The 24,600-nt window shown below is 37.3% G+C and overlaps 1 pseudogene; it reads right to left on the reverse strand.

The window, feature by feature from the left end:
* Positions 1–993: 993 nt before the first annotated feature.
* LOC109674921 (mediator of RNA polymerase II transcription subunit 28 pseudogene) lies at positions 994–1,490 on the reverse strand (annotated as a pseudogene).
* Between the last annotated feature and the right edge of the window lie 23,110 nt (positions 1,491–24,600).

The following is a 24,600-nucleotide window of genomic DNA, read 5'->3' on the forward strand; positions in this document are numbered from 1 at the left end:
AATCAACCCGTGGGCAAGAACCTTCCTTAAGGAAACTGTCTCTGCTCCAAAAAAAGTAAAACAAAATGTCACAAGCAAGCAAAACTCAAAACTAAGAGACAGAGTAAGCTTTAACCCCTGGTACACTGCAGGTGCCCCAACTGTCCTGTGTCAGCTATTTCCTTACACTGACTCAGTATATCATGCTCCTAATATACTCACTTTAAAATGAATAAAAATCACACAAAATACAAATTTACCCCAAATAAAAGCCAACATCAACTTAAGGATCATCCTATAGTATTCCTACAGCAACCTGGCATATTTTAACCTCTTTTTTACCCATTTACAAACTATCCACACTCTCTCTTGCTCTGGAAGCATTACAATGTTGCATTAGATTCCTATCTTCTTGAGGTAGTTCAAAGTCTGGAAATTTGCATATTTTTCTATACTACCACGGATGGGTAGTTATCCTAAAAAGTTTATAATCAAACTCTTCCCCCTGATTCTCAGACTATTATAACTTTTTCTCCTCAGGTCATAACAAACTAATTTAACAAATGGAAACAAAAAGAAGTGAAGTCATACAAAAATAAACTTAAAATTAAGTGAAACAAAACCAACAAAAAATGTTTAAAACAAAGAATCTGTGTCTTCATATTAACAGTCTAAAGTGTGCTAAAAACAAAACATTTACTTGGTTTATCAAACCTATAGACCTTTTATAAAGTACTCAAGAAGTCAGCACTTGGGAGGCTGAGGCAGGAGAATCCAGAGTTGAAGGCCAGCCTGGGTTACATGGCAAGACCCTGTTCCACAAAAAAATAAAGACAAGAAATTAATAGCTCATACAAATAGGGGGAATATTCTAAGTGGCAACATAAGACTAACATAAACTCTTTCACCAACAAAGAGTTCTTCTGAGATGCCATGTCCATAAGGAGGGATGTTTGGCAGAGCTGGCTGCACAGGACTGCCTTGCAGGCCAGACCGACCACCTTTAGGTCTGCTTCAGAGGTTCAGAGATATACTGGCAGCTACTTGCTCCAAGTGGGTCAGGGAGCCCTAAGGGATGTCCACTGGCTTTTTGTGCTGCACGGTGATGTCCTCCAGCACCTGCTACTAGTGCCTCAGCTTCATCAGGTGCTTCTGGACCAGTGTGTTTTTCCTGTGCAACTCACTCCTTAGTTCTGAGACATCTTCTTTGATAATTTGTTCTTGTTTCTGGACAGACAGCTGCAATCTTTTTTGTGGGAAAAACCATTCTGTCTTGCAATGTTCAAAACCTTCTAGATATACTGACCAATACCAGTTCAAATTTCTTTCTGATCAATGCCTTATAGTACTGACTCACAAGAGAAGCAAAGCAAGTCTTGAGTGATGACTCCAATTTGTCCACCAAGTATTGTCAGAACTTCTTGAACTGCCAGGCACTACTTGAAGAAGCGAGGCCTGGTGGGGAGTCCCGTTGGGGGTGGCAGGGGTCCTGGTGGCTTTGAGAAGAACATATTGAACAGCCAAGTCTGGGATGATTCTCTGTTTTCTATTCTGTATAATTTTTTCAGATTGACTTCAATTCTACTAATTCTTTGATAATTATGATTAATATTTTTCAAATCTTTTTGGAGATTTTTTTATAGTGCCTTACATCTTCAATGTCCTCATTTATTGTTATGTTGTACTATACTATAATATACTAATTCTAAGATGCATAAAAGTATTCCAATATCTGAAGTCTTGCAGGGTTGATTCTGCTGGTTGTTACTGCTGCCTCTTTTTTAGTTTTACATATGTGTCCTGTGTCTGCCTTATTTGCTTTATGAACTCATGTTTCTTGGCATTTATCTGTGACAATTCTTTATAGCTGAGGTTGAAGGCAGATTCCTTCAAATTATTTACCTTTATATCAGATAGCTACAGGTACCATCAGCTTCGGTCTATTTTAAATTCTGAGTGATATGGAATATTTTAGATCAATTGGTAGGAATTTGGGCCTGGTGGTGGATATAATATTCCTAGGGGTAATATTTGCTTCTTTCATTTAGCACGTGGTTGAAATGGACCATTTTTCTTTTAGAGACATAATCTATCCCACTCTCCATTCCAAAGGTACAGGTTTTGTTTTATTTAATTAAGTTAATTAATTAATTTTTAGGGAGAGCAGTTTCTGCTTTTCCTTATCTCATGAGATGACTAATTCCTAATCCTGTGGCCTGTGAAACCTTGATAACATCATGGCTCAATTTCATAGTTTCAGTGAATTCCTCAAAGTGAAAAAGCAGCTTCCTTGCTCCTTCCTCACTGGGTACCATTTTCACCCAGTGTGTTCCCTCAGGGTATTTATTTATTAATAACTGCAAAGTTTGGCCTTTCACTTATAAAACTAAAAATATTTTATTAAGTTTTTTTAATTGTTTACTGTAGGAGAATTAATACTTAGTCATTCATGTTGCCAGAACTGGAAATTCAACACTTAGTTTAATTGGCTCTTATGTTAATTGGCTACATTTAATTGGCTCTTATATTAAGTGCAGTCAAAACATTCAACTGACACAGATGGATTTTTGCTTATTCATCTGCTGTTTAGTAATTGTTATATAATTCTTGATGACTCATGCCCCCTTACTGTGAAAGAATCTTATAAGTAGGAGCTCTCTGTCATAGTTACTCAAACATATCCTTTATTTTCTAATGGTGTAGTTTTGATTTGCATTTCCTTTATGACTAAGGATATTGAACATTTCTTCATGTGTTTATTAGCCATTTATACTTCTTCTGAGAACTGTTCAATTTGTTTGCCCATTTATTAATTGGGCAATTAATTATGTGTTTAATTTTTTAGCTCATTGTATATTCTGGATATTAATCCTTTATCCATTGAATAGCTGGAGATTTTCTCCCATTCTGTGGATTGTCTCTTGATTCTGGTAATTGTGTTTTTTTTTTATGTGCAGAAACTATTTAACATGATGCAGTCCCATTTGTCTGTTCTTGTTCTCATTTCCTGCACAATTGGAGTCTTATTCAGAAAATAATTACCTATATCTATATATCCACAGTTTTCCCTGTTTTACTGTAGTAGTTTCAAAGCTTCAGATCTTACATTAAGATTTTTGATACATTTGGAGTTGATTTTTGTACAGGGTGAGAGATAGTATTCTAGTTTTGTCTTCTGCATTTAGATAACTATTTTTCTTAGCACCACTTGTCTTTTCTCTAATGTATATTTTTGGCTCCTCTGTCAAAGATGTGGTTTTATTTCTGAGTCTTCTTTTCTATTGTCCTTCACTGTTTTTTTTGGTTACAGTGACATGCTATTTTTGTTACAATGACTTTGTAGTATAATTCAGACTTCTGTATTGTGATAACCTCAGCATTGGCCTTTTTGCTTAGGATTAGTTTTGTTATTTGGGGTCTTTTGTGCTTCCATATGAATTTTAGGATAATTTTTCTGTTTCTGCAAAGAATGGCATTGGGATTTTGATGGGGGATTGCATTGAATCTATAGATTGCTTTTGGTAATATACCCATCTTCCTGATATTAATTCTGCCAATGGGGGAGGTCTCTCCATCTTCTGGTGTCTCCTTCAATTTCTTCCAAGATTTTATAGTTTTTATTGTAGAGGTCTTCCACCTCCTTGGTTAAGTTATAGCAAGTTTTTTTCTGATGCTATTTTGAATAGAATTATTTTCCTGGTTGGTATATAGAAAAGCTACTGATTCTTTTATAGTGATCTTATATCCCACTACCTTGCCAAAAGTGTTTATCAGATATAGGATTTTTTTTTGTGTGTGTAATCTTTAGGTTCTTTTTTTTTTTTTTTTCTTTTGGTGGTACTGGAGTTTGAATTTAGGGCCTCATGCTTGGTATGCAAGCATGGTACCACTTGAGCCACTCCACCAACCCTCTTTAGTGTCTTTTAAGTATGGACTCATATCAGTTTTAAGTAGGGATAATTTGACTTCTTCCTTATTTGAATCCTTTTTTCTTTCTTTCTTTTTTTTTTATTGCTCTATCTAGGAATCCCAGTACTATACTGAATAAGAGTGGGGAGACTGGACACCCTTGTCTTGATCTTGACTTTAGAGGAAATGGTTTTAGTTTTTTCCCAGTTTGTAGGATGTTGGTTGTAGGTTTGTCATATATAGCCTTTATTATGTTAAGGTTTGTTTCTTCTATTCTTAGTTTCTTCAGAGATTTTATCAGGAATGGATGTTGAATTTTGTCAAAGGTCTTTTCTGCATCATTTGGGATGATTATGTGGTTTTTGTCCTTGCTTCTATTTATATGCTGTATATGTAAATAAATATACATTTATTTATTTATGTATGTTGAACCATCCTTGCATCTTTGGAATGAAACCAACTTGATCACGGTGTATGATCTTTTAAATTTGTTGCTGAATTTGGTTTGCAAGTATTTTATTGAGAATTTTTGCTCAGTGTTCATTAAAATGATTCATTTATAATTTTCTTTTTTTGTGCATCCTAAGACAAGATGATAACTATTATTGTTTATTTGGTCATTTTCCAGGGCTTCTTGTGGAAGGCTAGGATTGTGGAAAATTTTTAGGTGTGAAAGCCCTATAAAAGGATTCTAACATTTATATTCTTACATAAGACAATCTATGTGCCAGCTGGATTTTTTTGTGTGATGTTTGCCCTTTTAATGGACCAGAATCCTAATTGGGAGTAGGAAACAAAACAGAAATTGCAGCTGGTATAGCTTTGTCCCTAATTTTCTGGGCCTCTGTTTCTTCATAAGTGAATATTTCTAAATGGTAAGTGATGACTATCACTAAGTGGCAGAAAAATCCCTGGGTTCCTTTTAGCTCAGCATAAAGATACTCTTAGAATTATTGGGACCAAGCCACTCAGTATCTTCTAGTTGTGAAATTTACTTAGAAAGATGGGGAGATGTTGCCAAAGGATGACCTTCATGTGTTTGTCTTTTTCCTTTTTCACTATAGAGTCAAGGAAGAGCTCTGAGAATAACATAGAAGCTGAAGCCTGAAGAATTTATTGTTATTTCTCAGGCCACTTAGAACTTAATCAAATATGAAGAAAACTGGAAATTCAAATTAAGCCTTGATGAAGTCACCGTTTTTGCTAATTTACTTCTATGTTTGTTATGTATGTCAATAACATTCGATCATATTCACGTCTCCACCTTATGCATTATTACTAGTTATTCACTTAAAATTGAATTTATTCTTAGAGCAAGAGTTTTGCTCTATTTTTCTGAAAACTATGACTCCAGGAGCCATTAGAATGCAGATTTTTGTTGTGGCTGTTCCCACTTCAAGGCACAGGCTTCCAAATCTGTGCTAGTGGTATGTGGCTCACGTAACCATAAATTATAACTGCTTGCTCACTTTGATGCTTTAAACATTCTTTAAGAAATCTTGGAATGACTTGGAAAATGCTTCATCGGGAAAAAGCAATACAGTAAGTTTATTTTCTCTTAATTGGACCAGTGTAATTTATTTTTATTTTTTAAAGTGTACGTGCTTCAAATTGCCAACCAATTAAAAAGTCAGTCTTAAAGTAAACAATAATAAAGAATTTAAAAACTAGGCTTTGCTTCAGTTTTTCTAAGGATAATAAGATTATAAGTATAGTTTCTAATTAATTTAGAGACCATTAAAAGCCACATATATTAAACAAGTTTGGATTTTCTGTGATTATCACTCAAACTTAGTTATTAATTATTTTTCTAAATAGCAAGATGAATCTGCACTCAGTCTTTGCCCCTCTAATGGTCCCTTAAGAATCATTTTGCTATTAGCCTGGAGATGTTCCAAAAATGTAACAGTGTGGTGGCAGTCTACAGCATAGCCTCAAGGGAGACATCAGAAGTCCATTCAAATGTGACTGTTATGCTCTGGATCCCACATTGAAAGTAAGGGTGCAGTGTGTCTGGAAGGGAGGTGTGCAATAGGCATATTCTATCTCTGTCAAGTCATCAGTCTCTGGGGAAGCACAATCTAAAAGTCATCAGTGAACTCCTGGGCATTGCCTTTAATCTAGGTCTTTTTGGGGATCTTGAAATATGGTGGGAATAACCAATTTGAAGCAAGCAAATGCTAATCATGCAGCAGTCAGCTGTACGAGCAGCTCTCATCTGGGGATTCAAGAACACTTTGCAAAACCTAAGCCATTAATCTTCACAGTGGCCCTCTGGAGTTCACATCCATCCATCACCACCCATCTTTACAACTGGGAAATCTGGGATTTCAAAGGAAAGGCTGCACAGGGTCCCAGTAAGACCTATAACCCAAACTAGGATCAGGCCATCAAGCTCTGGAATTGATGTAGTCACAGTGGGTTTGTAGGAGATATAGCAAGTGGGATGGAGCCATGTTTAGGTCTGTGATATTGCTGGTTCTATCTGCACCCCACTTAAATATTCTGTGTCACTTGGAGAAATGTTAATGGGAAAAACTGAGATGTTACTTGTGGTGTGGTTTGCCTAATTATTTTTTTCTCCTACAGATCTCTCTTTGCTATAATTGCTCTTAATTTGATCTCCTATGCCTGAAGTCATAGATTTACAGCCTTCTAGAAAACAAAGAAACCTCAGAAATGGACCACTTTTAATCTCCCTATGGAAAGAGATGTTTTGATAATCTGGGAAGGGTTAAAGTTATTGACAGTGAAGACATAGGCATTCAGGGATAACTCTATTCCTGTTACCTTTATCTTTTCTCCTGAAAATTTCTGGCTTCATAAATATGCATGAATAATGCATGAATAAAGAAAACCATGCTGGGAGTCAGGGCTAGAAGAAAATAAATTGTAGCAGTGATAATTGCTCAGATATCATTTGGGTGAGGCTCACAGATTTACTATATTTTCCTTATCTAGTTGCTACACTAGTGGCTGGGTACCTTTGAATCTCCTGTGCTTCTATTTTATATAACAAAATACTAAGCATCATGGAGAGTTAAGCTGCATGCCAGAAATCTCAAGATTTAAAAAAAAATTTTTTTGAGACAGGGTCTCCCTATCTTGCTTCAAACTTGCTGTCTTGCTGTGTAGCTCAGGATGACTTTCAACTCAATGATCTTCCTGCCTTAGTCTCCTGCATTCTGGGACTACAGGTTTGCCCCTACATACTTGACTAAGTTTCATGATTCTTAAAAATGCAGTCACATAGCAAAATAAAAGAAATCCTGAGATTCTTTCCTACTTTTGTAGAATCTTAAAGTAATTGGTATACCAAAATGTCTTTTGGTAAGTCCTAGTCTGTGATTTATTATCTAAGACTGACCAATGCCACTTAATTCTAATGAGCAGTTGATTTTTTTATCTGTAAAATGCTAATAGTGATATTAACCTTATAGGGTCATTGTAAAGAAATTTTCAATATGATAATGGTTGATAGTAGAGTATTACATATTAAAATAAATATTTTATAATTCTGTTTGAATATAAAGTTCTTACTGGAATTTTTTCTTATTGAATTAATTACATATAGGGATTTATTCACAGTGACACATTAGACTTCCAGACAAGTTGGGTAGTTATTTAGCAAAATTGTGGATTATCTAGGAGTGAAATTTTGTGAAAACGTTAACCATTGCAACCACAGAGCAAGTAGGCATTGCATCACTGAAGATGTTGAAATTAGACACCTGGCAGGGGATAAGGCGAGAGAGAGAGAGAGAGAGAGAGAGAGAGAGAGAGAGAGAGAGAGAGAGAGAGAGAGAGAAAGAGTCATGAGCCATAGGATTCACAGTCTACAGAAACTTTGGAGGCAAAAATTTGGGCTCAGAGTTAAAAAAAAAGACTTTAGCTTTATGTACACTTGTAGATATGTCTGTACGTATGCATGCATGTATGTATCTACCCACCATCACCTCCATCCTTCCATCCATATCCATAGAAGACACCTAGTTGTCAATCACTTTTCTTCTGGAAAACCCACTTCATTGACTTAAAGATGCCAGATTTTCATTTCTCGGGGTATTTACAGCCAATAGTATTCATGTGTACAACTTTGAGATTGACCAGAGGATGAAAATCCAATGTACTGAACAGAGCAGGGCAAAAAGACGGAAAGAGCCTGGGTTCTGGATGATGACTCTAAGCTGCTGGAGAAATTCTTGAATTAATGCCTTCAGATGTCTTATTAATTGAAGTAATTAGATGTCTTTATTGTTTAAATCTCTCTAAATTGGGTAGTCTGTTAATTGCAATCAAAGTATATAGACATACTCTTAATATTAATCTTTTCTCTCTATGTTTCAGAAATGGTTTAAGGTACCCTACAAAACAGTATAATTAAAGAAATTTGAAATGAATAAAAATTGAGGAGAAAGAAAAAACAAGCTAAGAAAGGAGGATGGACTGAAGGCTTATGTTATTACATAAAAAGTATGCCATGAAATTTAGTATACTTTTTAGAAGAAAGCTAAAACTCTATTTTGTGATAAAAGAAGCACTGCTAGCAAAATGTCTGATAGTTTCCCATGAAAGTTTGTTGAAAGAATAGATTAGCACAGGAGTTTGTTCCATATCTCCTCTGTAGAAAGGAGATAAAATTTAGCATGGAGAATCAGAAGTGTCCCCAGTGAACAGGCATTGAAACTGAGGCCCTGGTGTGCTACAAGCAGTTTCGTGACCCTGTGGCTTTGTGTTAGTCATTTTGCCAGAAAGGAAGAAGGCCATAGAGATTCAAAACAAGTCCTCAGATTCCAATATGAATCTATTAAAAAATTACAACCAGGAAGCTTACATCTGTGATTCCAGCTATTTGGGAGGTAGAAATGGGAAGGATTGCAGCTCAAGTCCAGCACAGACAAAAAATTAGTGAGATCCTATCTCAACCAACAGGTTGGACACTATGGCACATGCCTTTGATCAAAGATTCGTGAAAGGTCCCAAATAGGGGGATCATGGTCTGAGACCATCCCTGGGCAAAAGCTCAAGACCTTATCTGAAAAAATAACTAAAGCAAAAAAGGCTGGGAGCATAGCTCAAGTGTTAGAGCACTTAACTAACAAGCACTAGGCTCTGCCCTTAAACCACAGTACCACCAGTATACCATGCATTGAGACACCCCTTTGAATGGCAACTTAAATATTAATAATGAAAATCAGGACTGTAAAATAGGCACAATGTGTGCAGGGGGGGCACATGATGGAGAGGGGAGGGTGAAGGAAGGAGATTAAGGTGATGGTATATGGAAGATGGACTTCATATACCTCTATGAAACAGAACTAAGAAACCTCTTGCAATTGTTTTAAGTGGGATGGGGAGGGGGCTGAGAGAGAGACAATGGGGGCAATGTAAATAATGTACAATATAAGTCTAATCAGAATTATAACTGTGACTCCTCCCCTGTATGATGAATCTATCCTAAGAAAATTTATAATAATAAAGAAAGAAACTACAAAACATGAAAAGCATTATCACTACATAATTTATGAGAGCAAGAACTGGAAATAACCTAAAAGGATGGGCTCATATTGTACAGTTACATGTTGTACAGTAAATTGTGGTTTATCCAGTTGATGGAATGTTTGGATATTTCTACACATATTTAAATTTTCAACAATAATGCATCCCTCCCTAAGTAGCTAACTCAGTCTAGGGAAACACACTTTCTCCCCACAAAAGGGAAACCTAGCATCTGATTTGTTAGTGTATCAACCTGGGGAACAGTTTTGTCTCTCACTATCCTTTTGGACCAATTAAAAAAATTACTGTATTCATCATCCTTGGTTCGTCATATACTCTTCTTTGGTTTCTGAGTGATCTTTTGATCTGGTCATTTGATATCCTAAAACCTAAAGATTACAAAGTAAAGTTAATCACAACCACAAACTTTATGTAAAATAGGGAAAGGGTGGATGGAAAAGTGTATAGGTAAGAAAGTACGGAAGAAAATATGTATAGCTACTATGGTCTTCATTTATGCAACTGGTCATAAGATTAGACTTGGTATTTATAACTTCTTTCTTCCCAGTTCATGTTCCTTTTTTCCTCAGTCAATATCTCAGCAGGTTTTTTTACCTGGTAGGCAACCCAAACTTCCCAAGGAGTGTGAGCCTTTAGTTGTCATCCTGAGTGTATTGAGTGGCTAAGTCTTCTTTTGCCAAGGGACATGGTGGTACTAGAAACTACCATTTCTTGGCTTCCAGACATACTTCTCCCTAGCCTCATGGCTGTAGTCAGCATTGCTGCATTTGATCCCAGAGCCTGGTAGGGTTACTTGTCATTAGATTCTCTTTTTCTGGGTCACAGATCTGCTTATTTTATTTTTGAGCATAGCTATCTCTTTAAATACTTTAAATTTATGATTATAATTTTGGAAAGAGGGGAGTAGACTTAACTTGTGTACCATATTTATATACTGTAAAGTCCCAACCCATTCCCCTCTTTAGAGCTAGCACACCCATTTCCGACTCCTGGGAGAAAAGGTGGCCAAGGCTCTTAGCTGTGTCCCTCTCTGAGATTTACCTTCAGCTGTAGAGAACCTCATTGCCCAAGGTTACTTGTTTTTGGCTGAAGTCCTGCTTCAGTTTGGAGAAACTCTGCAGAACCATTCCAACTCCAGAGCACCTGGTGGGGTGGGCAGAAATCTTAGTTACAACTTCTTTGCAGTTTCCTGCCATTCGGTCCTGCTGTTTGCATTTCCTTATGGGTGAAGTTCCTCCTGAGAACACTCTCCTACACATGACCCTCCACCTCAGAGTCTACTTGGGAATCTAATCCAAGAGTTTACCAGAGAAGTTATTCAATAGTCTGCAAAAGACACCTGTGCTTGAAATGACATAGTGGATATCTATTATATTTTTTCCCAGCAAACCTTATCTTTTCTGAAAATTATTCTTTCTTTTGGAAAATCTCATTTCCTGTGACTCCTGTCATATTTTTTGATAGATTTTACATATTCTTATGTAACTCTTCTTTTTATAATTCCTCTTTTCATTTAATCTTGTCCAAATTGGATTTGTGCTTCTTTCAACTAAGTGTTCTAACCAAGTTTACTAGGTGTATCAGTCAGCTTTCCGTCACTGTGACAAAATATCAACCTATATGAAAGAAAGGCTTATTTTGGTTTCAGTGCATGATCTCGTGACCACATTGCTTTGGACCTGGGGCAGCACAGACCATCAAGGTTGGAGCACATGGTGGAGGAGGTTTCTCACTTAATGGTGGCCAGGCAGGGAAAGAGAGAGGAAAAGGCTTAAGGTCCCACTCCCCACCCTGCAGCCTAACTTCTTTCCACTGGTTCCCATTTTTCAAAGGTTCTACCATCTCCCAACAGTGCCAAGGCTGGTGATGAAGTCTTTAGTATATAGACTTTTGGGGCTCATAACTGTTAACACTAGGTTAAAGCATTATTTTATAAAGTAGAAAATTAATAGGCCTGTTTTACTAGATTAGCCTACTACAGCCTACCAAAGGAAGGTTTTAAGACAGTGTAAGTGAATAAAAACCATATTTGTTATTTTTTTTCCTTAACATGAAAATTAGTACATGTTTATTGTAGAAAACTTGAAAGTAAAGGAGAAAGCTTCTAATTCCACTCTAAGATATACTTAGTTCTTGGATATCTTTCTCATCTTTTATCTAGGGAAGTTGTAAGTTTATGAACAGGTGTCTTCTTTCAGGACAATGGATTATACTGTTGGTAAGCTGCATTAAAATGTTTTAAATACATTTTGCACATTTTTTATGTTAAGTACACTTCTACCACACACTTTTTGATAACTAAGTAGTATTCTACCATATGATTCTATCATAATTTATTGAATCAAACCTAAATTCAAATTGTTTTCAAATTATTGCTGTCACAATGACATAGCGAATGAGGTCTTAAGCCCAATATTTAACACAATTTCTGAAGGTGTAATTGTTGAATCAAAACTTATATCAACTTTGATATAAGCTAGTAAATCAGTTTCTGAAACTGTTGTATCACCTTACATTAAAGTCAGTGTGTATGAGTGCAGTTTTGTAATATTGGGTTAATTTCTTAAAGGAATTTTGTGACGTTGATAGGCAAAATAGTGTTTTTTCTACAATTCATATTCCTTTAATCACTAAAAGATGAAAGATATTTTACATGTTTCTTGTTTCTCTCTCTCTGTGCATGTGTTTGTGTATGTGTGTGTGTGTGTGTGTGTGTTAAAGTATGCAGTCTGCCTGTTAAGTCCTTTGTCCACATTTTTCTTGGCATGTTAAACATTTTTTATATTGTATAATGCAGATTTTTTTCCAGTTTGTTGTTTGTCTTTTAATATTGTCCATGGAATCTTTTGATGTGTGTAGTTGAATTTAGTAATGATTTCTTCTTAGTTTCTATTATGCTTGGAAAGGCTTATACCAACCTTCAGGCGGAGGAACTTTGCTGGGCGGTGGGGTCACCTGTGGGGGAGGGAGGGGCTGATGGAACTTGTGACTACCTCTGGAATCCTGACAAGTGCCCTGGGATTGTGTTTTCTATTCTCTTCATTTTACAGATGAAGAAGCAGTGGTCTGGGGAGAATAAGAAACAAGATTGAAGTGGCAGATTATGAAGTCTCCTAATAATAGCATTATCTGTGAGAGGATATATCACATTTTTATAAAAAGCACAATTATTTTCATGGTGGTAAAAAGGAAAAAAATCCCATTGTGCTCTTCTTATATTCTTATTTGGCCAAAACATTGAAATAAGGAATTAAAAATACCCCTGAAAGCTGATTACATCTTTACACTAGAATTGATGGTTCTAATTTCTTTTTATTGATTGTGTATCATTTTATAAAAGCTATATGGATGTCATGGTGCTTACCCAAAGCAAACTCACCATTGCAACCAGCATCTATCTATAATTGTTAACAGTGTCCGCAAATCAAACAGGAAGCCCTTGAAACTGAAGAGGAAGACTAGGCTGTGTAATATTCAAAATGTAGCTTGTTTTGAAGGCTCAATGACTGGGAACAAATAGTAAATAACTGAATATTCCAGAAGTAGGCCTTGCATCTGTGAAGTGGGATGTAGGGGTGCCAGATTTAACAAGTAAAAATGTGGAACACCCAATTAAATTTGAGTTTCAGATAAACAATGAATAATGTTAATGTAATTATGTCATGCATTATTTGGGACATACTTGCATTGTAAAATTATTCATTGTTTATCTGAAATTCAAATTTAATGAAGCAGTCTATGTTTGATCCAGCAACTCTAGGAAAAGGGAACATTTGTTATACATATTAAATACTAGATCCATTCATTGCATGTATTATATGAGGTTGTTTTTTTATCAATCCACTTGTAGTAGTTGAATGAACAAGGTACTTTCAAGGAAAAGTCCACCAAGTCTCACATAGATAAGAAAATTACCAATAAGACATAGAAATAGTGTATTGGTGTTCTAGGGCTGCTCTAGACAACAAAAATGTATTGTGTCACAGTTCTGGAGGCTGAAGTCTGAAATCAATGTGCTGGCAGCATCCGGCTTCCTGTGGAGCTGGTAGAGGAATCCTTACTTGTTTGCCTCTTCCTGTTTCTGGTTGATGTTGGAAAAAGGGACTGCTGTATTAATTAAAGAAAAGTTTTATGTTCCCTGAACATAAGGTATATTGTGTTTTTAAAGGAAGATACAGTAATAGTCATTGTCATGGAGTCTCTAATGTGATGGTCAGGTGAAGGCACCCTCTACAATCCCAGACGGATCCCTGATAGCTCTTTTAGTAACTTCTTATAAATTGTTCCAAGAAGGGTGGGGAAAGATGTCATAAAACTTCCAGGAACTTTTGCTCTAAAAACATGTAAAGCATTTTTATTTTAAGTGCTTTGTGATAATGGAAATATTCGAATGAACCACTCACTTTGTATAATTAGTATATGTGAATAAAATAATTTATTGTTTTTCCTTTTTTAAAATCTTTTTTATTTGTTTTATTGCTGCAGTGGGGGTACATTGTGACACTTACCAAAGTTCTTACAATATATCATTTGAATTCACAAACTCCATCATTCTCCTTTATCTCCCCTCCCGCAATTCCTGGAACAGTTTTAACAGGTCTCATTTTTCCATTTTCTTACATGAGTATATAATATTTTCACCAAATTTACCCTTATACACCCTTTCCCTACATTCTTCCCCTTCCCACTGGTACCAACCCCCAGACAGGACCTATTTTACCTTCCTGTTCTGTTTTTGAAAAAAGACATTTTTGTTTGTGTAAGATAGCTATACAAGGAGTTTCATTGTAACATTTTTATGTATATATGTATTATAACCCAAGTTAGCTCATTGCCTCTATTTTTCTCCTTTCTATGTTAATCCCTTCTTATAATGATTTCAATAGGTTAATAAAAATAATGTAAAAAGAGGCACATGCCTGTAATCCAGGGTATGTTGTAGGAGGAGATGGGAAGATCGCAGTTCAAGTTCAGCCTGGGCAAAAAAAGAAAAAAATGGAGTTAGTGAGATCTTATCTCAAAAAGTAAACCTATAACCACAGCTGTATAGGAGGGAAATGTAGGAGAATTGTGATTTTAGGCTGGCCTTGGCAAAAGCAAGACCCCGCCTGAAAATAAATTAAAGCAAACAGGGTAGGGGTACATGACTCAAGTGGTATAGAGCTTGCCTAAGAAGTGGAATTTCCTAAGTTCAAACCACAGTAATAATAATAATCATAATACTGATGACAAAAATAAAATAAAGTGATTTGGGAGAGATTTTAGACCACAAAGACAGAGGAACTCCTTAGCAATGAAAAACTTGTAGAAGACATCCCAAAAGAACATCAGAAGTGGCCAAGGAATATCTATATTGAAGTTATGGTATCAGTAGCACATGGTTTATTTAATCAAAGTCTTGATCAGATCAACTTTCTAATTCAGAACAGATCAAGAAATTAGAATTAGTGTTAGAATATTTATCTATCTATGCCTTTTGGAAAGATGATATAACAGCATTACGAAAATCTTGAAAAATTTAAAACCACTATAATCTCAGAAGCCTTATACAAATGTGTTTGTTTCTGCACACTATCTTCTACTCTTTTTACAGTACAGTGCTATATTATTTTAAGGTTGGTGAATTCCTTATGATAAAGTAAAGCATACTTTTGTTAACTTAAACATGTTTCCTTCTTTGGAAATAATGACCATCATCTTTAAAAGACATCTTTGACTTGGGCCTATCATGGAGAAAGATTTCAATGAAAATATTAAGAAATTGTTTGACATGATAAATAGGTTGGCTTGTATAACAGGGGACACTAGTTGACTTGGAGAGGGTTACAAACAATTTCTAAAGTGCAAATGATTCAGGTTTGTAAATGTTTCACCCAAGTTACTTCAGACTAGGTTACAATACATTTTACTTTGTATGATTTTTGTGTGAATTTCAAGTAGGAGAAAGTGCTTTTTGAAGTGAATTTATCTCCAGTACATTGGCATCCTTAGGCAATGTCTTAGTCAGGCAGTTGTCTTAGGCAATATCTTATAATAGGGCTTCTCTGAAAGCTTTCACTCTGCAATCATGAAAATGCATTTTCTTGGCAATTCCTGGCCCAGCAGACTTTTAGGTGCTTGGATATTACCAAGATAGGAAGGACATTGGTTGTAAGTAAGTAGTCTAGCAGATGATGGGGGAGTCTGAGGAGCATCTTTTCTTGCCTCGGATGTCAGCACCAGTTTCTTTGCTCTTTCCGATCTTCTACCAAGAGCCAGGACCCTGCCTCTGCTTCCAGGTAGATCATGGAGCCTCTTCTTTCCCCTGGACAAATGTTATAATGTCACTCTTAAATAGTTTTTTAATGTTAAGCATATATTTTATTTAGTTTCGTATAGACAAATCATTATGTGAACAAGTAATCAACATAAAAGTACCGAATTATTTTTTTCATTCCTTGCAGTATGGGGATTGAATTCAGAGCCTTGTGCATTCTAGGCAAGCATTCTGCCACTTGAGCCACACCCACAGCCATTTTGTTTTTGAGACAGGGTCTCCCTAATATTGCCTAGGCTGGCCTCAAACTCATGAGCCTTCTGCCTCTGCCTCCCGAGTAGGGACTATAAGGTGTGTACCACCATGCTTGGCTAATTTTCTTATTCTCTGTGCATGTGCTGAGTACCCTCCATACTCTTCTCTTGGACTTCTTTGCTGGCCTTTTGTTTTGACAATTGATGTTGTTTCCACTGTGTCCAGTCATGTCTCTGTGCAGGCCAGGTCAGTCTTTAGGTGACTGAACTAACCTGACTATGATTCTATCTGCTGGATCCTTAAATTTCCATTCTCTCTCCCTGCCCTGTGCTGCTGTGAAACTCCAGTCTGTCTTATACTGAGTTTTGAGACTTAAAATGGGCCTTTATTTCTGAACCATTAGTGAATTTTTGTCTTGAGTGTTCCCTTTCTGCTTTATCTGTTAAGGACTATGATAGAAACAGTTTACAGCAAATGTCCAAAATGTATTTGTTGATTAATGAGTACACAAGTGAATGAAGAGACATCCCTCTAAGAGTTGTTTAGGCAGAAAAAAAACAAACCTCAAGAAGGGTATCTACCTGCAGTTCTTCACAGTAGATAGAACTACAATTAAAAACCTGACTTCAATGCCCATAGGAAAATACCAAAAGTGACAGCTAATTTGTGTAATAGAAGAAATACTCATAATTTTCTCTCTAGCTAGGGATTGTTTCAACAGTTAAAGAAGAAACATTGATAGACTTTAACCTTTACCCATGACTTCTGGTTTTATTGATTGTGTCTTGGAATGTGAACTGTGAACTCTTATATCACCTCAGTATCTGATTAGTTTAGAGGAATGGCAATGGCTTTGCGTGTTGGCAGATGTGATGTACCTTGAGAGTAGCGAGCATCAAGGATTCTCCTGAGAGACCCCTGGCAGGAGAAAAGCACCACGTGGAGTTAGGAGCTTGATTTGCCACGGTTATTTGGGGTCATGGGGCAAACTCATACCCTGAAAAAGGAGCTTGATGCTTTGTTTTCAAACACCAGGATAGGCCTGGAACAAGGGTGCTTTTCTTTTCCTGGGGAAGGTCTTTGGAGGCTCCTATAGATGTCTCTGGGCTTGAAATACTCTTTGCAGAGGTTTTTAATTTATTTTGTTTTTGTTGTTTTGGGCCATGAAACCCTTTGGGAGTCAAAAGAATGTTGACTGCATACAGTGAAATATATAGAATTATAAAGAAAACCAACTTTACTGGTTTTCTACCTGTTATCACAGTACAGTAGATCTTATCACTGTTGTGATTTTGAAGTAGTGATGTATGTAAATGATTTTTGCAATGTAATGGTAACAATGTGATGTGATATCTGGGATTTGAATTGGAGACAAATTCATAGGTGCTCTTAATACACTATTGTTTGTGCCTTACATTATAATGGAAAGGAACAAATTAGAGATTTATGAAGAAAATGATATTTTCCCAACCAGGTTGACAATGCCCTAGTGAAGAACCCTTTCTCCTTGGATTAATGTATAAGCTGGCTGCAATGCAGCCACTTCAAACCCAGTCAGCTAGGCCTCCCCCTAGGTGGCAGAGGGATCTATAAGGCAATTACCATGTGACAATTGAGCCCAGATTCATCGTTTCATCTCTCTATGCATCATGTTTTTTTGTGTCACTGAATGAGATGTGCTGGTCCCATCCTTACCCGAAGGTTAAATGTAGTGATCTATGTCAAATAAAATATGTCACATGCCTTCAGGTCCTTAGACACAAACTCAATATTTAGTAGGTGTAATTTCATTTAGACAGATGTAAGGAAAATTGAATGGGAGAGATTAATTTTCATTATTCATGACTCTTTATCTACCTTTTTCTTTGACTTTTCCTAACAAATGTGGCCTTATAATGATAATTTGTAGGATTCCTTTAATGCAATTTGGCTTGTTATCTTATTATTATTAATAATTTAAAATTTCTTTGTTAGTTGAAAGATACTAAAAAAAATAAGGAGGGAGGATCATCTGCAATTCCTGAATGAGTTTTGGAGCTACATAAGGAAATGAAAGTGATCCTGTTCTCTATACCTGTAACCCACAAGACAAACAGGTGAATAATATGTTTTTTAAAAAGAATTTTCAATGTTTCCCAGCCTGGTATGTGTATTATTTTTTGGTGTATATGTCTGTTTTTGTGTGTATGATTGAATATGAATATATGATTGAATATGTGAATATATTTTATTGATTGTTGTTATCAACTGTGACAACTCTAATGCTTTCTATCTAAGGTCTCCTCCATCCCTTTCTTTGGTATGATTAGGCCATATTGGGGTGTCACTTCTATTATGTGTGGTCTTTGTGTTTGTCACACAGGACTTCTCTCCATTGAAACCGGGATGAGACTGAAGACCTGAGTTTGTCTGGCTATGGGGAAATCACTAGTCAGGAAGAACTGGAAGAGTGTTAATCTAGGTTGGTTCATTTAATAATCCTTCAACATTGGGTTCCTTTGCTGTGGAGTTTGCAGTGGGGAGGTCTTTTTGCAGTATTCTGCAGCAAAAAGTAAACAGAAGTCTGCCAGGGTTTCTGAGAAGCCTTGGCTTCCCTGGTGCAGATGTGACTGCTTTGTTCTTTCTGCGCTGTCCCCATACATGTGTTAGCTGGGGCTGCAATTCTCAACTCATGACCCCATGGAAGATGGAGGATTGTAGTGTCTAGGAACCAAGACCAACTCTGGGGACTATGATGTGAGGGGAAATAACCCAACTCTGACATGTTGAGACTACTGTTAGTTGGGTTTTCTTTAAATACAAGCCTTAACTAATTCAACATGTCCTCAAACCAGAACAATTGACTCTCCCTGTGATCACTGAAGGGAAAAACAGCTTCTTTTTCCTCTGGGCTTGCTCAGTTGGAGGAATGGGAGTCAAGGATTTATCTGAAGAACACAACTAAGGAGAGAGGAGGGGAGGACAATGAGGAATATCGAAGGACATTCTCTGGATTTATAACTGGATTTATACCTTTTTCTTATTGTCCTGCCTAATTTTGAGTTATGTCCTTCTTTCTTGGAAGCAGCAGAGTTCTGACTCTGAATGAGTCCACAGCTGGCCTCATTCTCTTACATTCACATGCATGCTCCACTGCACAGACACTTCTTTCAAGATAATTGTCACAGACAGACATACACACATGGACAGACATAATTTTTTTTGAGATAGGTTCTGTCTATATAATCCAGATTGGCCTCACACTCACTATGTAGCCCAGGCTTGCCTCCCGAGTTCTTAGATTACAGATGTGTACCATCATGCCTGGACTAATTTTCATTTATACATAACTTGAATCATACTTTATTTACCTAAAATTTAAAATTTAGCTTTTGGATTTAAAAAAATTTAGTATATATCAATTCTATAAAATAAAAGGTTTCAGAAACCCCACAAAGGCTCAGGATTTAGTAGTTTACTGTGGATGCTTAATTCATTTTTTCCATTACTGCCCAATTTCCGCTAAAAATGCATTGCTTTCTACAAATCTAAAATTTTCACTTTCTCATTTAAATTAAGCACATTAACCTTAACCTTGCTTTTTGGGCACTATTTGATTTTGAGAGGCATATTTTCATAAAATTAAGGGAAAGGAAATTCTCAGCAGATCACAATGATTTAAGCATAAATTATGATTTAAAGATAACACAGGACTGACTGAGAGCTTCTCTGCACCAACTGAACTGTGAAATGTACACACTGGAATTAAGCAATTTTGTTTTTGAAATTTCTTTTGAGTTTTAAAATTCACTATATATACTTGGTCAAAAACCATGTGTTATAAATCTGTGAATTTGTCTTACTGTATCTTGAAGTATTTTCCCTTTACATATTTTCCTTCTAATAGTTTCAAATCTTGTATTAAGGGATTTGGTATCATTTTGGTTGCTTTTTTTTTTTGTACAGGATGAAAGAAGGTTTCAGTCTTCTATATAAAACTGTGGATATACAGTTTTCCTAATACCATTTGGTGAAAAGATTATCTTACCTTTTTTTTTTTTTTTTTGTTGGCACTGGGGTTGGAAATCAGTGCTTCACACTTGCTAGGCAGATGCTCTTACTACTTGAGCCACTCCACCAGCCCTTTTCTGTGATAGGTTTTTTTCAAGATGAGGGTCTTGTGAACTATTTGCTTGGAATGGCTTTGAACTCAATTCTCCTGATCTCTGCTTCCTGAGTAGCTAGGATTACAGGCGTGAGCCATTGGCACCTGACTCTTTTCTTTCTTTCTTTTTTAAAATTTCCTCCCTCCCTCCCTTCCTCCCTCCCTCCCTTCCTCCCTCCCTCCCTCCCTCCCTTCCTTCTTCCTCCTCTCCTCCCCCTCCTCTCCTCCCTCTCCCACTCTTTTTCTTTCTTTTTTTTATTGTTATGCTGAGGGTATATTGTGACATTTACAAAAGTTCTTACAGTACATCATAGTTGAATTCACCCCCTCCATCATTCTCCTTTATCCATATTATCTTTTCTGCTGCATATGTTTTTGGTACCTTTGTTGAGAGTCAGGTGGCTGCAGTTGTATATGCATATTTACATATTTATTTATGGACCTTCTATTCTATTCCACTGTCTATGTGTCTGTTTTTGTGCCAGTATTGTGCTGTTTTTGTTACTATGGCTCTATTGTATAATTCCAAATTAGGTATTATAATACCTCTAGCATTGCTTTGTTGCTTAGAATTGCTTTGGTTATTTGGCGACTTTTGTGTTTCCATGTGAATTTTAGTCTTGTTTTTTTTTTTTTTTTTCTTGCCCTGCAAAGAATGTCATTGGAATTGCAATGAATCACTTTTGGTAATATGGCCATTTTCACAATATTAATTCTGAGGATCCATAAATGTGGAAGGTGTTTCCATCTCACAATGTTGTCTTCAGTTTCTTTCTTCATTGTTTTATAGTTTTCATGGCTGAGGTCTTTCACCTTCTTTGTTACATATATTCCTAGTTTTTTTTTTTAAGCTATTGTGAATGGGATTGCTTTCTTAATTTCTTTTTTAGTGAGTTCATTACTGGTATCTAGAAAAACTATTAAATTTTGAATGTTGGTTTTGTATCCTGATATGGTGCTGAAAGTTTATGAGATCTTAGGGTCTTCTGGTAGTGTCTTTAGGATCTTTTAAGCAGAGGATAATATCATCAACAAATAGGGATAATTTGGCTTCTTCCTTTCTTTTTTGTATACCCTTTATTTCTTTCTCTTGCCTTATTGCTCTGGCTAAGAGTTAAAGCATTCTCTCCCATGTTGAATAATAGGAGAGAGAATGTACACTTTTGCCTTGTGCCTGATTTTAGAAGAAATGGCTTCAGCTTTTCCCCATTTAATATGCTGTTGGTTATAGGTTTATCATACAGAGCACTTGTCAGTGTTAAGGTATGTTACTTCTATTTTTGGTTTTTTTTAAGACTTTTATTGTGTAATGATGTTGAATTTTGTAAAAGACTTTGTCTGCATCTAGTACCATGATCATGTGATTTTTGTCCTTTATTTGGTTTATGTGACGTATTAAGTTTGATTTGTATGTGCTGAACCATCCTTACCTCCTTGCAAGCCTTAATGCTTTCAGACCCTGCCCAGCAGTTCACCTGCCTGGGGGAGGGGGAGGCTATGAAAGTCACGTGATTTAGAGATTCTGGGTTTGGGGCCTTCAAACCTTCTTGGAAGCAAACACACTGGAATGTGGTTCCTGGAGGTGGGTTGTAATGTTTTTAGGGTGTGCTGGTAGTTCATCAACCTGCGTATATGCACGTGTGTGGGGGGGGGGGTGGGGGAGAGGCGCATTGAAGGCTGTAGTCTGGGCTCAGGGCCCTCAGATCCACATAGCAGCCAACATATTCACCCAAGAGGCAGGCGCTGGGGAATGAATACTCTGCCAGCCACAGACTGGGTGCTTGTTTTTCCATGACCTTCAGGCAGTGAGACTTGCTCCTTGCCTGGGGAGGGAGTATCTCAGACCGTCATGCCCTTTGCTGCTGGATCTCACCACGGCTTGAATTCCACAGCAGGAAGTTGAGTTGCTGCCCACAGGGAAATTAACAGCTTGTGGGCCAAGCAGGTTTCCCCTTGCTTCATAAATCCCCCAGTGTACCCCCAGGAGCAGCAAGCATCCAAGCCGCAAGGTGATCCCTGGACGCATCAGAGAGTGGGGGATCAACCAGCACTGAGTTCTTCCCCGGCTGGGGGCGAACTGAGGGGCATAGTCACTCTGCCTCTCTGTCTCCATGACCACTTTTCATTCACTGAAAAGTGAATTTTTTTCACTGTCTCCCTCTCAGGCACTATGGCAAATTGTCTGAAGGTCCCCTGAGCCGTGATTACTCCTTGTTTTCTTTTTCTATTTTATTGTTGTCCTGGGTGGGGATACATTGTGGCATTTACAAAGGTTCTTGCAATATATCAAATATATCCTACTTGAATTCACCCCCTCCACCATTCTCCTTCATTCCCCTCATTCTTGGAATTGTTTCAGCAGATGTCTTTTTTTCCATTTACATACATGTGTACACAGTATTTGCTCCATATTTACCCTCCTTCACCATTTCCCTACCTTTTCTTACTTCTATTTTCAAGACTCCAGAGTAATTCAGTCTTAAATAATAAGCCCTCCCTCAAGACAGCATCTTGCTATAGCTCTCAGGGACCAGAGAGCTACAGAATATCTTTCAACATTGAGAGGAGGCTTCCATACCAGAGCAGTCACTGTTTTACAAAATCCTTACGCTGGGTTTAAGGCTTGTGGGAGGTGTGTGCTTAACATGAATTTAGAATTGACAGTCACCCAGGCTTGTATGGCCTACTTTGTGATTGTTGTCTTTGGTTTTCTCTGTGACTCCTGATGTGTGTCTCTGTTTCTTTGTGCTTTTCTGTCACCCTCCTACTTCTTTCATGATTCTTGATGATCTTCCTCTCCTCTTCTCTTCAGAATATACTGTCTCCTGTTTTTCTGACTTCTTATTCACAGAGCAAAAATGGTGGATGATGCTTTTTTTTTTTTTTTTAGTTCTTTTCTTATTGTTGTGCTGGGTGGTGGTGCATTGTGGCATTTACAAAAGTTCTTATATCAAATATGGTGAATGTGTTTAATCTGCCATCTTGCTCCACTTTCACATTGTTACTCTCTGTAATCTTTTAAATGTGATTCTGAATTCAGTTTGCAAGTACTTTTTAAAAGGTTTTTGCCTCTTAACTTCATCAAGGAAATTGGTGTATAGTTTCTTTTTTTTGGAGTATCCCTATCTAGTTTAGGAATCAGGACAAAATTGGCTTCTTAGAATGAGTTTGGAAACATCCCTTCTCTTTCTATTCTATGGAATAGTCTGAGGAGCAGTGGTGTTAGTTCTTTTTTTAAAGGTCTGGTAGAATTCAGCTGTGAATCTGTCCAGTCTTGGGCTTTTGTTTTCATTTCATTGCTCATGCTTGGTCTGTTGGTTTTTGTGGTGAACACATATAAGATTGCTGTTGTATTGATGGATTGTATTGTGTTAAAGTATGGAAAATTGTTGTAATAAGAATTATTAGCTAGTGTGTGTTAGGACTTAGAAACCAAGCCAGAGAATGACAGGCTGATATGCAAATGAGCCAACCCCAAGGTGGCCAGCTCAATATGTAAATAAGACAACCCTAAGGTGGTGAAGCCGATAACACTAACTATGAGGTCACCACCAAGCATAAAAACCCAAGCCTCACTACCACTCTTCACTTGCCTCCTTAATGCTAAAGACTGTGCTGTTGGAGCTCATCCCGAGGCTCTGACATAGAGGCAGCTGCTGCTTGAGAGCACCACCCCTTCTCCTGACAACCACTGGGTGTTGCTGGTGAACCATGAGACTGGACCTGCAACTAAGAGCAGCTGAGAGGGTTCCTTGGAGCCCTGCTGCACTCCACTCATCAGCTAAGAAACCGTCACATGGTGAGTGAGGGTTGGGGAAGGCCTGAGTAAACTGGCTGGCTAGGGTAGTAGGGAATAGGCATTAAGATTCATGTGAGAGAGAGTGCCATGTGGATTTGTTTGAATAAAATCCTGTTCTCTGCTTACTCATACTTGATTGATAGTGAATTATAAGTGCTCACGACAGTTGGCATAGTTGGCAGGATCTTGTGAAGGGGATTATAATTGTGGCTTTTTGGCTTTTTATAAGCCTAGTACAAGAAATGTGAATCTGGACACAAATCTTGGTCCAGGAACTGATTGAGGCATTGGAGGCACTTGAGCGAAGGAACAAGGGAGGGTGCAGTGAGCAGAAACCTTGACCAACCACGTGTACGATGCCAACCCAGTTCGGTTGGGGAAGAGCTGGTAGCTTGGGTGTGGGTCCTTCTCTCCTGTGTACCTAGGCTTACCACCCAAACGAAGCCCACCCAGCCTTGGTTGGGGAAGAGTACGTAACTTGGGTGAAGGCCACCCCTTGCTCCAGATCAAAGGGAACCCCTAACACTGAGATTCTCTTGGAGGGATTTTAGAACTTATCCCCAATAAGGAATGCCAAGTGGCTATGAGACAGTGGATAGCTAAAAGATTATATAGAATTGGAGACTCACTATTAGACAAACAAATTTGGGAACTAAACATGGCTGGATCCATTTGTTGGTACCTAAGGAAGGCGCTCATTAAGAGAATATTTACCCTAGCCACCTGGTGGGAATCTGA

Source organism: Castor canadensis, chromosome 9, assembly GCF_047511655.1.
Source record: "Castor canadensis chromosome 9, mCasCan1.hap1v2, whole genome shotgun sequence".
Taxonomy (NCBI): Eukaryota; Metazoa; Chordata; class Mammalia; order Rodentia; family Castoridae; genus Castor; species Castor canadensis.